This window comes from Dipodomys ordii, unplaced genomic scaffold (genome assembly GCF_000151885.1).
Source record: "Dipodomys ordii isolate 6190 unplaced genomic scaffold, Dord_2.0 Scaffold62, whole genome shotgun sequence".
NCBI classification, from domain to species: domain Eukaryota; kingdom Metazoa; phylum Chordata; class Mammalia; order Rodentia; family Heteromyidae; genus Dipodomys; species Dipodomys ordii.
This window is the reverse complement of record NW_012267278.1, coordinates 7,171,861-7,186,038: the sequence shown is the minus strand read 5'-3', so window position 1 is coordinate 7,186,038 and position 14,178 is coordinate 7,171,861. Positions and strand designations below refer to the sequence as shown.

Below are 14,178 nucleotides of genomic sequence, written 5' to 3'. Positions count from 1 at the left end.
AGCTTGTGAGCTGACCATAGCAGTGCATGCCTGTGAATTCCAGATACTTGTTAGAAGTTGAATGTAATTTGAGATGAGCCAAGTAAAATATGGTGCAATGCTCCATCTCAGCCAATAAACTGGAAGCAATGATACACCTGTCAGCCCTGCTACATGAGAAGCTAAACTAGAAGGATTGTGGCACAGGCTAACGCAGGCATAAATTTGAGACCATTCAAAGCATAACTAAAACTAAAAGGCACTGTCAAACAGTAGAGTGTCTGCCTAGTAAGTGAAATCCCTGATTTCAAACCTCAGTACCTCTCACTTGAAAAGTTTAAGTTTGTATTCCAGGGTACAAACATTGTTTATCAATTGTTTACTAGCATGATATTTTAAATTATTATTTGTTAGGTAATTGTAGGCAATTGCAAATAATCACTAGAACTAACAGAAGCATTATTCTGCTACTTCCTTCTCAGTTTTTCCTCTAAGGAGGAAATTTGGGATCCTGAATAAACATCAACAAGAAACAGAATTATAGCTCCAGAAATTGATCAATATTTCATTTCTGTCATTTTATTTAATTCTTACAGGAAATGGAGAGGACTCATAGAGAGCATGGGAGAAGTAGAGTTCTGTACTTGCCAAGCATCACACAGGACTTGTATCTATATCTGCCTCAATCTCAGGTCCCTGCTTTAATATCCCTCCCACTTTGCCCCTGGATGGTAGGAGGTTTGCTTTATGTCTTTAAAATGTTATATGATCATTTTTCTTCACAGGCAACGAACACTAGTCACTACACTACTGAAATATCTACTAGCTTATAACCAGCCCAACTCTCATAGGTAACTTATCCAGATACAAGTACAACCTATATTTAGAGTCTCCATAGTATCTTTTGTGATGACATTCTCTGTAAGGTGCTTGGAAATTTAACACTTACAAAGAGCAGGAAACTGAGTTGATAATGTTCCAGGCACCAGCACTGTTACTATGCTTCAAGGCAAGGCTAGGAAAATCTGAGCAGAAATTAGCCAAGAATTCAGAACATCTAGAGTATACACCCTGGGTTACTGATAGCTCATAGCATGTAGTTAAGGAAGGGATGGTAGGTGGGTTTATTGTATAAAAGACAAGTGTGTAGCACTGTGCACATGGTCATGGGTGGGTCTTCAGTGCCATATGTAAGCAGAGTGCATATATTCCAGCTATAGATGAGAACAGTGAAGACCAGAAGAATCTCTGTGATCTCTAGTTTTTGTGTTCTTCCCAAGAATATCTCATATAATCTTGGTTGAATCAGTGCCCCTGTACTAGCTCTCTGAACCAGCCTGACAAATTAATGTTTCCTTTGATAAAAAAAACAACCTGAAAGCAGGTTGACCCATTTGTGGAATCAATTCAGGTACTTCAATTTACATCCCAGAGCAGATAACAGGGTGCAGACCACTCTGAAGAGCAAAGATAGAAAATACTAATAATCCCCAAGGGAGCAAACAGATTAGAAAGCCATTTGTATGTCTGTCAGTCTAAGTGGTGAGGCACAAAATTCCTTGTTTGGACATTGGAAGAAGGGCAAGCTTACAATCCACTCTGTGTCCTCTAGTAACAGAGCCAGTCCCCCTAGGAGGAAAAGAATAATGAAGGGATTCAAAAGGCAAAGGTAAAATTCATCCACTCCCTCTTCAGCTTAGCCTAACTGGTTCCAAATATTCAGCTAACAAGGGGTTTGTTTGAGTTCATAACTGGTGGTCCTTAGACACAGCTGATGATGGAGGGGTTATATTAATGAAAAAGCAACTCCAAACTCTAAGGTATGTTGACTATGAGCATTCAGGGGCTGTCCGAAGAGGCTCTGGCCTGCTCTTCACAGTGCCTGCTCCCCTTTTTTTCTCCATTAGAAATAATCACTCTAAAGTGGTCCATCATCAAGTCCAGGGCCAGCATGACTTTTTCCCACATTTGATTTTAGACCTTTTCCCTTGGCCCACTTTTATTTACTTTTCTGTTTTGTTTCTAAGTATATATTTTTCATTTCCACCACCTCCTCCCCTTTATCTTTCAGTTAACTGACTTGAAAACATCTGGTTTGAAATGGGGCTCACAAATGAATTTCTTCTTTCCTTACACAGATTCCCTCCCCACCACCTAGGAACCGCCATCACATATGCATTAACCACAAGACCTATTAGTGGGGTATTGTTTTGCAGATCTGCAGACAAAGAAGAAAGAGAACTTCAGTTGGAACAAACTCTTTTCATATATACTTTTTGGCAACAAATAGCCTCCTTTTAAATTCAGAGATGAAATGGCATTGAGGCCTTAAATTGCTGCCATCTAAAATGTTTTACTCCCATCTCCACTTCTCTAGATTATGATCAATTTTCCCACAGAATGAATTATTCAAATTGAGCCCAGTCTTCTGAATCCTTAGAAAAAAACAAAGCTTTAGCACTTTAGGTCTATTCTACTCACTTATCCCTTGGCACATTCTGTCTCGTACTGGCAGAAATACTTTTTATTTTTTTTCAACATATAATTTATTTCTCCAAATGGACTATAAGCTTCTCAATATTAAAGATCATGTCATGTCATTCATTCACTCAACAAACACATCTAAACCTCTACTACATGCTAAACAGGCTGTAATCACTTGTGAGGCAAACAAAAATTAATCAGACAAAAAAGTCCCTTCCCCTGTGAAGTTAATATTCTATTAGAGACAGAATTTTTTAACATTAAATCACTTCACATATCTGTAAGTATGTGAAATATAGAATATATTAGAAGTAATAAACACAACAGAAAGCAGTATTCCTATGTGTTAGGATTCTGGAGTATAAAAGGATTAAGTGGGTAGTTAGTAAAAAATAGTCAATGTGGATGAGATAGTAAGTCATGTAGATAAATAGTAGAACATTCCAAAGGGCTAGAAATCAGAGTGGGTCTGAACTGGCTTCGAAAACTGAGACAGAGGTAGAAAATGGGTTTTGATTTAGGGATGGATAAATTGGGTAATCTCACTAACATCCAGGTATAGATGTGATGATAGACAGTTGGAAACAGGAGTTTCAAAATCCAATAAGACTTGAACTAGAATATTTATTAGAAAATAATTATAGAAGTCATAAAACTGGGTATGATGGCCAGAGGAATAGAAATGGAGAAGTCTGGGAAATAATTTACAAAGACCGGAGAAATCAAGAATGTGAGGTATCCTGCAAGCCTGGAGCCTGGAAGGAAAAGGCTTCCCTTGATCTGTCAAGAGAAATAAAGGGTGAAATTAACGTTGGTACTCAAAGGTCATCAGAACCTAACAGGTCACCAGACATCAGGACAAGGGCAATTTTAGTGGAATGATAGAGACAAGGTTTGTCCAGTTCCTCTGAAATGAAAACCCAATGCACAAGATAGCTTGTATCATAACTGGGAACTAAATAATAATAGTCCTTATTTGTTATTTTGTGCAGAACTTCTGAATTTGGGCTCTGTCACCAAATCCTGCATTCCTTAGGTTTTATATTTTGTTTCTATTCCTTATCAATATGATGTTATCTTCTCTACTGCTTGATATCTTAATTATAGGTCCATGCCCCAAAGTGGTTCATCATACACTTTACACAGAAGTAAGAACATTCAGACACTTTTATCGTTTTGGCTGTATGAAAACATGTTTGGACATTCTGAGACAGTCAGAGGAAACCTATGAAACTGAGTCTTAAGTAAATGAGTAATATTGGATGAATCATCAGGAGCTCCTGGCATCTAGGAAGCTGAGAAAGAGAGAAGAAAGCGTTAGAACAAGATAAAGTCTAGAGAACATGTTTTCCCCATTTCTAGTGACCTACTTCTTCTAGCTAGGACTCATCACCTAAGATTTCTAGACGCTCCTAGAATGGTACCCTCAGAATCCAGCCTTTAAAACACAAACCTGTAGAGATACTTCCTATTTAAACAATAACATACCTGAAATTAAATTGCTTTATCTGAGTTAAAACTGCGAAGTCAAATACACAATGAATTACAATGAAAAAATGCAAGGCTAACTGTGAAATTTAAAAAACAAAGAATGCCTCCCAGACAAGTAGGATTTGACTGCAATTTGACTAAAGTTACCAATGTAGCTTAAAAAAAATGAATAAAATGTTGAAATAATATGTTTCTCAGAAAGAAGATACTCCAGACACTTACCTTACTCTGTGTGTGTGTGTGTGTGTGTGTGTGTGATAAAAGTGTCTGAATGTTTTTACTTCTGGGTAAAGTGTATAATGAACCACTGTGGGGCACAGACCTGTAATTAAGATATCAAGCAGTAGAGAAAATAACATCATATTGATAAGTACTAGTCTTGAACCAGCACTCTACCACTTGAACTGCAGTTCTACTTCTGGCTTTTTAGTGGTTAGTGGAGATAAGAGTTGCAAGACATTTCTGCCCAGGATGACTTTGAATTGGGATCCTCAAATCTCAGTCTTGTGAGTAGCTAGGATTATAGGCATGAGCTACCAGTACCTGAGATTAACTTTCTTATAAACAGGAATTTACAGAATAGAACAAAAATCAACTGTTGGCCAAGAATTGCTCATGTGAAATAGATGCCTGGCTTCTTTTACTAAAAAGCCAGCCATGTTAAGTAGACAGAAAGACAGACAGACAAATAGATAGACAGACAGACAGATGATAGATATAATGGATTTGGAGAAATCTTTCAGGGTTCATAACTTGTTCAGAGATATGGACTCTGAAAATGATATCCCAGATTCAATGTTTTTATCCCATCTTAAAACTAATTTGAGTATAAAAATATTGTTTTACTGTAGAGTCCCTTGTTGATAAAACACAAGCCTTCACTAAATACTATCCTTGTTATATTCATTGGACCAAATGATTTATTCTGATTTTAACCTAATGTAAAACAATATTCAGATTATTATATCATTTATTGTGTAGCTTGAGAATTGAATAGTCATGCATTTATAGTATTGTGACAGCTATATCTCCTAACAGATTGGCTTTTTAGTTATTTAGGTCAATTTCATAGTCTTAATTATCATTACTTTATGATACTAACAACAATAAATATTTCAAAAAAACCCAAAGATCTTTTGAGCTAAAATCAATATTAAAACCTCAAGCCAAGGTTCACTTTTAAGGAAAAAGATTATGCTTTATATGTAATTCTAGAGAAGATGAGATTGGAAGGATTGCAGTTGAGGGCCATCCTGAGCAAAAAGTGAAATGACCACCCCATCTCAGTCAGTGAGCTGCGCATGGTGCTATCTATGGTCCTGCATATTCGTGAGAATGTAGGTAGAACGATGGTGGTCTGAAGCTGGCACATGCAAAATTGCATGAAAAATAAAGCAAAATTAGACTGGAGGCATGGCTCAAGGAGCAGTTTCTGCACAGCAAGTATAAGATGTTGTGCTGAACCAAAAAGAACAACACATGAAAACTTTTTATTTCCAAAGAAATAATAACAGAGAATTGATACATACATGATAGCTCATCTGTTAATCTTGGATGAAGGGGGACATCAAATGTCCCTGCTTTTTTTTCTCATTTAGGGCCATAAAGGACTAAAGAAAAGATGATCACCTTCTCTTTAACATCTTGTACTACTATCTCAATGCTCTAGCTGACCACTTAGGATTCCATTCTTAGAAGCGCCATCCCAGTGATCCTTCTACAGGAAAATGTGTTCATATCATTCTTCTTATTCCCTTTAGTGAAGCTGAATGGGCAAAGGAACTAATTCATAGAATATCCCAGCTTCCTAACACTGAAAGATGAGGCCCACCCTATCACACTCATACCTTATGGTGAGTGAGTCCATGCCCTGTTGATCATAGTTGATCAGACCAATAATAAATACATATGGACCAATTACATTTTGCTTGCAGAATTTTGCAGTTGAGTTATAGACTAGTGCGTTCCTGCCAGCTGCTGGACATATAACAAGAATCCACAGCTTCTACACAAAGTATAATTCTGGAACATTTATTCTAGTTAAAAAGGAGAGGATGAAGCAGATACATGTATAAGAGTTGAAACGAAAGCTGTCTTAATAGTCTTCTTTCCTACTTATTTCTAAGAAAGGACTGAATTCACACAACAGAATTTTGTGAAACTTCCTATTTTTTTTCTAGTGTTACTTTTTTGTTTAAGTCATGGAAATTAAAAAAAATAATTGTAACTAGGTTGTTCTTTCATTTAAAAAGTACCTTACATACACAATGCTTTTCTTAAGTGGATTTTGTCTACTAGTGATAGAATCTCCTGTCCTGCCAGACAGAGCTGTTACTTCAATCTTCCAGCTGTAGGTATCATCAAACTTCTACACTCTCCAAAACAGATGCATTGCGAATCTTGCTTTCTCTTTCTCAAATCCACTTTTCTACTTCACAAACTAAATGGTCATCCATGCAGGCATTCGCCCCTTATGGCTTCTATCACATTTGAGGTAAAGCAAGTCATTGTAGAAAAATTATTTTCAAGCCAGTCACCCTACTATCTTATAGATAATCAGTTGAAAATCTTCATTGTTTATAATTCTGCATTAATTCCTTAGCATCTTAGTTCAAAACACATTTTACTTAGCTTGGCCCAAGGTGTTTTGTACATGGTTCTCAATTTTCCAAAAGAAAAAGATTCTGAGTTCATGAGAAGCAAATTCTGAGCCAACAAAGTCTTAGCTATGTCCTGTTCTTAGCTGTTTGGTGCTCCTCCTCTGATTAAAAGTAATGCATTCTTTTGATAACTAGCTTCAGAAAAATGAAATCATCTGTTTGAAGTGAAAGGATTCATGTTTCTTCGTTTTCCACCTATATAAATATTGAAATAATACTGTATTAGAATTTTTGTGCTGCTTCCCATTAGCTTGCAAACGAAGCCAAAGCTGCAGTTCTGGTTGCCACTCTGCCTCCCAGGGTAGTATTCTTTAACTTCCAAAATAGTAACCTTAAAACTTAAATAAAGAAATATATATGTGTATATATATTTACTTATAAGCATTGCATATTGTATTTAACATGATCATGTCTTACATGTATACACATATATAACATATCATATACATTTTACATATTATACAATAATGTATATATTATAAAATGAGGCAAAGGAACTTTCTAATATTCCAATCATTTGTGAAAAGATATATGTGCCAGTATGTTCTCATGTATTCATGACTTTCAATTGTTCATAGCATGAAGATATATTTTCTGTGAGTCCATCCAATAATCAAAAGCATGTGGTTTGGTTGCAGCTTTATTCCTGGGACAAAAAAAAAGTGGTGACATGAAATCTGGGCACTTACAAAGACACATTCTCACGAACAGTTTTCATAGAGCAGTTCTGATAATTATTGTTACTTATGGGCGTAAGCATATGAGGCTTCTAAAGCTGATTTGTCATTGCCAACTTCAAACCATATTTGTTGTATTAAGTGACAGGATAAAACCAGTAACAGCAGCATCCTGGGACAGAGCCAAAATAAGAGCTGTGAAGGATTGTTTGTTGCTTCATAGTTGGACTGACCTGGACACAAGTGGGGATTAGAGGACAGCGGGCTATCTAATCAGCCTCTGTCTGGAGAGCTGAAGTTGGGTTATCACACACTGAGAGGGCAGCAAGAATGACAGAAGGACAGGTGTACATCTGGGCTGGTTGTCAGGAGACAAAGGAACGTCAACACAGCCATCAGAACTGAACAAAGGGTATATCAGTCCCACCGGGGGAGGGTCAGGATCAGTGCCAGGGTAGTGATGGAGTAAGTAGGATGCAGTATGAATCATGCTGGGAAGGAGAGGAATAAAAAGACTTCTGGTTTACCCAGGATGTCCCTAGACTATGCACACTGTCTTACTCTTTCTGTTAAGTACTTGAATCTATTCTTGTTGCTCTCTATAGTCCACAGTTTAATCCAAAAAGATAGTTTGGACATTGTAAACAATCATTGACTCAAAATATTACCAAATAGTGCTTACAAACCAAAGTACAGTCATCCTGTTCAGAGAGTTTTCTGAAACATTACTGTTATATATTTCTTTGTGGTTTTTATTTATGTTGGGTTTTCCAAAGTCATTTTGGAAGGGTGTTTCTTAGTCTAAATAGTTCAGATAAATTTCATCTTCTTCATCCACCACTCTCTGAGGCCATATGGATAAACATCCAGAGTTGATTCTTCTCCTTGACCAAATAATCCCAATGCTTCCTGAGACTTTGGCAGAAACTTTGTGGGAAATATCTGTTAATAATTGTGAAGTTCCATTGGTCATCTGTGTCATAACATAATAGGGAAAATGTAGAGGAAAATCTACATGAGCTACAAGAAAAAGAACTTCTTGCTTCCACCTGGCATTTTTTTAAATGATGTTGCTTTTTTCTTATTGTTCAATGTAGTTTCAATTGAGTCTGCATATACTACCCAAAGAGTACTGAAAAATACAACTTCCTTTTTATTAAACTATCCAACTTTTACCTGGTGTATTACAACACATATAATTGAAGTGCAGTATTTATATAAATAGGATAAATGAAAATTAGAAGATAGGATGGATGCAATGTTAGACCAGCCTAGAACAAAGCCACTTACCACGACTGAGGTGACCCAGGTAAGCATAGCACTTGAACCAGTCATTGCTGTTCTAGTTTTTTCGTAATTTAGATGCAAGACCATTTTAATAGCAATAAGTCAGGTGCCAATGGCTCTCTCCTGTAATTCTAGTTACTCAGGAGGCTGAGATCTGAGAATCATGATTTATAGCTAAGCTGGGAAGTCAAATGCTAGAGACTGTTATTTCCAACTAACCAGCAAAAGTCAGAAAGTGGAGGTGTGGCTCAAGTGATAATGTGCTAGCTTAGAGTGAACTAACCAAGTGAGATCAGAAGGCTGTGAATTCAATCTTAGCAAAAAAAAATAATAGTAAATTAACTAATAAATTATTTAAAATAAATAAAAATAAAGCCAAAGGAAAGAACTTAGAACCTGAAGCTTTACAAGTCAAAGGAATTTGACTTGGTGTAGTCAAAAGTACAGCTTACTTTTAAACCATGGCACAATTGCTTTACTCACGTGACTGCTAGAAGAGACAGAGATGGCATATTTTGGTATCCACATTAAGATGAACAGTTTGGTAGGTCCTCACTTGCTTCATATTTTTTTTTTGCTAAATTTCCAGGTAGATTCCACATAGTATCTGCCTTTAATACTGTCTCTGACCAGATAGTTGCCCTCTGGGTGGTATGCAACTTAACGTTTTTTTTTTTTCCTTCAATATAATTCTCTCATTGCATCACTGAAATATCACAAATTAGTATCAGGATCCTCGATAGTGTTTCTGAAACTGGTTGAACTGTAAAACAATAACAACAAAACCCAACAACTTAGATCTTAGTCATCAGCCTGTTGAATGGTTCCTTTCTCAGAAACAGACTCCATCCAAAGAAAATTCTGAAATCCTTCTTTTTAGCAGTTGTTACTTGCTGAATCAAAGCAGCTGAATTTGAGACAATGTCAGTATCATTTATTCAAGCATTAACTCATCTTCCTGGGCTTGAGGTACTGAACAAGCAGCACCTGTCCTCATTCGAACTCTTCAATAGTGTCAGAGATGAATTCTCCTGAATAACGATGCTGATGGGGAAGTGAGCATACCCAGACCTCATATTGTATCTGAAGCAAAGAGTAACACCCTTGACCATGTTTTGTGCTTGACTATAGAAGATTAAAAAAAAGGTGACCAGTTTCCTTGTTTCCCCACCATGTGTCAACCTGGAGCCTCTGCTTTTTCTTTCCAAATGGACGGAGTTGTACATTGCTGGGGAGCCCTTCACAATCGTTGTGAGTCCTTTCAGAGAGATGTAGACATTTTCTGGAATGTCCACAGTATGATGGCTGAACATGTCTTTCATTCTTGCAGAATGAAAGGGGCAAAGAGATCATATCTATGCAGCTTACCTTGAATACCAAATCTAGCCTCCACATACACTGGACGTGGGGCACTCTGTCCCCTTCATCTATACCATGAGTTCAGCTTCGCGCACTGTAAACACAGAGAAGCTGAAGCCACTATCACAATATAACTTACCTTTGGAGTTTTTTTATTGTGTTGAGTTAAACGTAAATCCTCCATATTTTAATGACCACTGCTAATGGCTTTATTTAGCTTCTCTCATGGTGTGCAGGCCTGCACCACAGACTTTTGCTCATTCCTGTCTTCATTATTCCCACCTTCTTGTTCCATAAATATACAGCACATTATCTTTACCAATAAATCCCATAAGTTATTGCTGAGTTTACCATATGCATAGTCCTCGTTAAAGAGGCTATTGCAATGATATATTGGTAGCTTGGTTTATTTTGTCCCTTGCTAGGTATATTTTGAAGGTAGGATTAACTAAAACCCTAGAAATAATATGTGCCAGAAATAGAGCAATCTTAGATGACACTGATGTTTTTTGACCTCATAACTAGAAAGCTTAAAAGTGTCCTTCTCAGCCAGGCGCTGGTGGCTCACACCTGCTTGCTACTCCAGGGGCTGAGATCTGAGGATAGCAGTTCAAAGCCAGCTCGGACAGGAAAGTCTGTGAGACTGTTTTTCTTTTGGGGGGGGTCTGGTCGTGGGGCCTGAACTCTGGGCCTGGGTGCTGTCCCTCAGTTCTTCAGCTCAAGGCTAGCGCTCTACCACTTGAGCCACAGCACCACTTCTGGCTTTTTTCTTTTTGCTTATGTGGTGCTGAGGAATTGAACCCAGGGCCTCATGCATGCAAGGCAAGCACTCTACCACTGAGCCACCTTCCCAGGCAAGTCTGTGAGACTCTTATCTTCAATAAACTATCAGAAAACCATAAGTGGCACTCTAATTGTAAAGCACTCACTATCCTTGAGCTGAAGAGCTGAGAGACAGTGCTCAGGCCCACAGTTCAAGTTCCATGACCGAGAAAAAGAAAAAAAAAACCTGTCCTCCTAGGTAGAGAGAAATAATGGGGCAGCAGCATTGGAGGGACCAGGTTGAAGAACCAGTTTAGGCACATACTGTCGAGTATCTACTAGTCATCATATAGAGATGTAGCAAAATTCTTTGAGTCACCAAGAACACCAAAATCCAAGGGCCTCCAAGATCTTTCTCATTTAAGATACAAGCTACAACTTCAAGAGTCATAAAAATCATTCTCTGATGTTTGCAATGACTCAAATTCACTGCAAATTGTCCCCTCAATTTTATTATAATTTACAACAGTGGAAGGATATGGGTTAAACTTGGCTTGTAACAGAGATGCATGAGGCTGAGAGACTGAGAACTCTGGGTTTTTCTGTCCATTTGGTTTGTGGACAGTTCTCACTTCTTCAGACAGCGATTTGTACCAATATGTGTACATAATAAATCCATGAATACGGCAGGCATACTCTTAGCTAGGGTCCTATTTCTTTTGTTTTCTATACCAAATATAACCACCTTATGACTAAGAAGATGATTGATAAAAAGTTAGGAATAGACTTTTTAAAAAATCAACACCAAACTGCCATTTCTATCAAACCATTCTTTTGTTATTATGAGCTCCCTTCTTTATTTTTTACAATGCTATCATATACAACAAGATCCATGCTTGTATGCATGCACTGCCCACTTTGATTTAAAGTACTTCTGTAGCCCAATTAAAAATATTCTAATAAAAACAACTGATGGAAATACCATACTTTTCCCTTCTTGATGAATTATGATCTTCTCTTAGCTGAAAATAATATAATGCTGAAACACTGCACACAAAAAGTCAGGTTTGTTTTATATTGCTTACTATGCAATGCTTTATGGTTGGAGTTTGAGCTTGCACAAAGACTACCTTAACCCAAATGATAAATGATACTAGTGATGTAGCCAGGTGGCCAAACTGTGACTTGTATGGCTGCTGTAATGGATACCTGAGTGGGGAGGAGGTTTGGGACTCCCTTCCTGGGGCTAGGGGAAGCTGGACCTGCTGAAGAAGTGATCTGATTGATCTCCTTAAGAGACAGTGCCAGCTGGAGTGCACGTAAATGGCTCCTTCTGGATTCTCCTTAAAAGCTAAATTGATGGCAACTTCTGAAAAGAACAGCTCAGATCTCTGCCCCTGCATGATAAAGATAAACCTTGACTTCAGCTACTGCTGGAATCAGTGGAAGAACCAAAAGGTTAAACAACAACAACAATAATACACTCTCACTGAAGGAATTAGAGGTAATGGAACATTACTCATCTACTAAAACAAGGCGATAATTGCAATGTGGTGCTCTGTTTCTGTGAGGAGAATTTTAGGAACCCATCTGTGCAGATTGTTGCTTTTTTATTATCATTACATAAACTAATTACATTAGGGGAAAGGGGGCATTTTAATTAAAAGACTGTTTTAAAGAGTTATAATTCTACTTTTCATTAAATAACCTAACCAAGTGCCAAATTTGTTAAAGTAAACAATAATTCTGAAAACTGTTGTGTGCAAATTATTTGTGTTCACATATTTTTCAACAAAATAGATTTGTCTTTTATTTTATTTAATGGATGTATTCTTTTATTTTTTTAATGTACAGAATTGTACATTATCCATGTCACTTTTTAAGGGGGAACTTAACTGTTAATAAAAAAGAAAATCATCTTTTAGTATTAAAGATGTACATATTTGTTTGCATAATGATCGGTTTGAGCCAAGTAATCTTTTTCAGAAAGAAAAATAAATGACATTTTCTAAACACAATGTGTTACAAAAGGAAGCCAGTGGGGAAAGGGAAAAGACAGAGACCCAAAAAGGAAATGCACAGCCAATATTGCAAATAAAAGACATCACTGCTAATAAACTGTTTTCCTTTGAATAAACACTTCATCATAAAAATTATACTACTTGGTAGCTATCAAGTATTTTTCATAAAATGGGTGGAAAATGGTCATTCTTCAAAGTTTCTCTGAAATAAGTGCAATACAAAATGGTTAAAGCAACAACAACAATTATGTACTTTTTTCTCAACTCTCCCCCATTCATCTAAGGTTCTCTAAATGTTAAAATTCAATGGGAGAATTTTATCTAAATGTTAAGGTATGTGGAGAATTTTATCTAAATGTTAAGGACCAAGAATAAAATATGGAGAAATGAGAAACAAGATCACATGACAAGAGCCACAAATGCTTAGAAGTAAAGAGAAGACTCTAAGCACCGGATAAGGGAGTGATGGAAACCAAGATTTAGAAAAGCCAGTTCTACTTCAGCATTCAAACTGCTTTCTAGATTTGTGATTGAAATGCTGCATCATTTTTAGTAAAAAAAAAAAATGATGTGATAATCATTATAATGCCACAGTCAGACTATATCTCGTGCAGTGAAAAGACTGGATAAATACTATTATTACTATCATTATATTTATTGCTGAAGCAGTGTCTTGTCCATAGAAGACATGTATAAAACTTATGATGAAAGGATGAATAGAGATAATATTTCATTCATGTTTTCAAGTAGGAGATGGCAGCATCTGCTGGCAGCATGAGATAGATAGATAGATAGATAGATAGATAGATAGATAGATAGATAGATAGATAGATAGATAGATGATTTCTATCTCTTTCTTGTTCTTCACTGTCATTCCCTATGAAAGTTTGCAAACTGAAATCTGCTCCATTAATGCCAACAGGAATGTGTATGTGTGAAGAGAATAGTAAACATTTATTGTACCTGATGGTTCAATGAACTAATCACATGGACTCTTAAGAGATTTGCAAATACTTGACAGTATTTATACTTAGAAGAAACTCTACAAGTGCTATCTGGGATGCTGTCCTTTAGAACAGTGTAATTTCTGACTCAGTTGAGCTATTTCAAACTCTTGAGCTCATCTGTAACTATATAGTTCCTTTCTCTTTGGTAACATGTTAACCTCCAGAATGTTCTTTTAAATTTTGATAAATAGAGTTTTTTTTGGTTGTTGCTGTTTTTTTTTGTTTTGTTGGACATGGGCCTGGGCACTGTCCCTCAGCTCTTCAGCTCAAGACTAGTGCTCTACCACTTGAGTCACAGCACCACTTTCAGCTTTTTCTGCTTATGTGGTGTTGAGGAATCAAACCCAGGGCCTCATGCATGAAAGGCAAGCATTCTACCACTGAGCCACCATCCCAGTCTTGACAGAGGGTTTTTTTTTTCCTGGTGGGATGGTAGGGTGGGGGGGGGAGA

General features: G+C 37.0%; 1 protein-coding gene and 1 pseudogene across 4 annotated transcripts in view; one reads left to right on the top strand and one right to left on the bottom strand.

Moving 5' to 3' along the window:
• Grik2 (glutamate receptor, ionotropic, kainate 2) overlaps window positions 1-14,178 on the top strand; it is a 563,545-nt gene that overhangs the window by 223,482 nt on the left and 325,885 nt on the right. The window lies entirely within an intron of this gene.
• LOC105990075 lies at window positions 9,380-9,900 on the bottom strand (annotated as a pseudogene).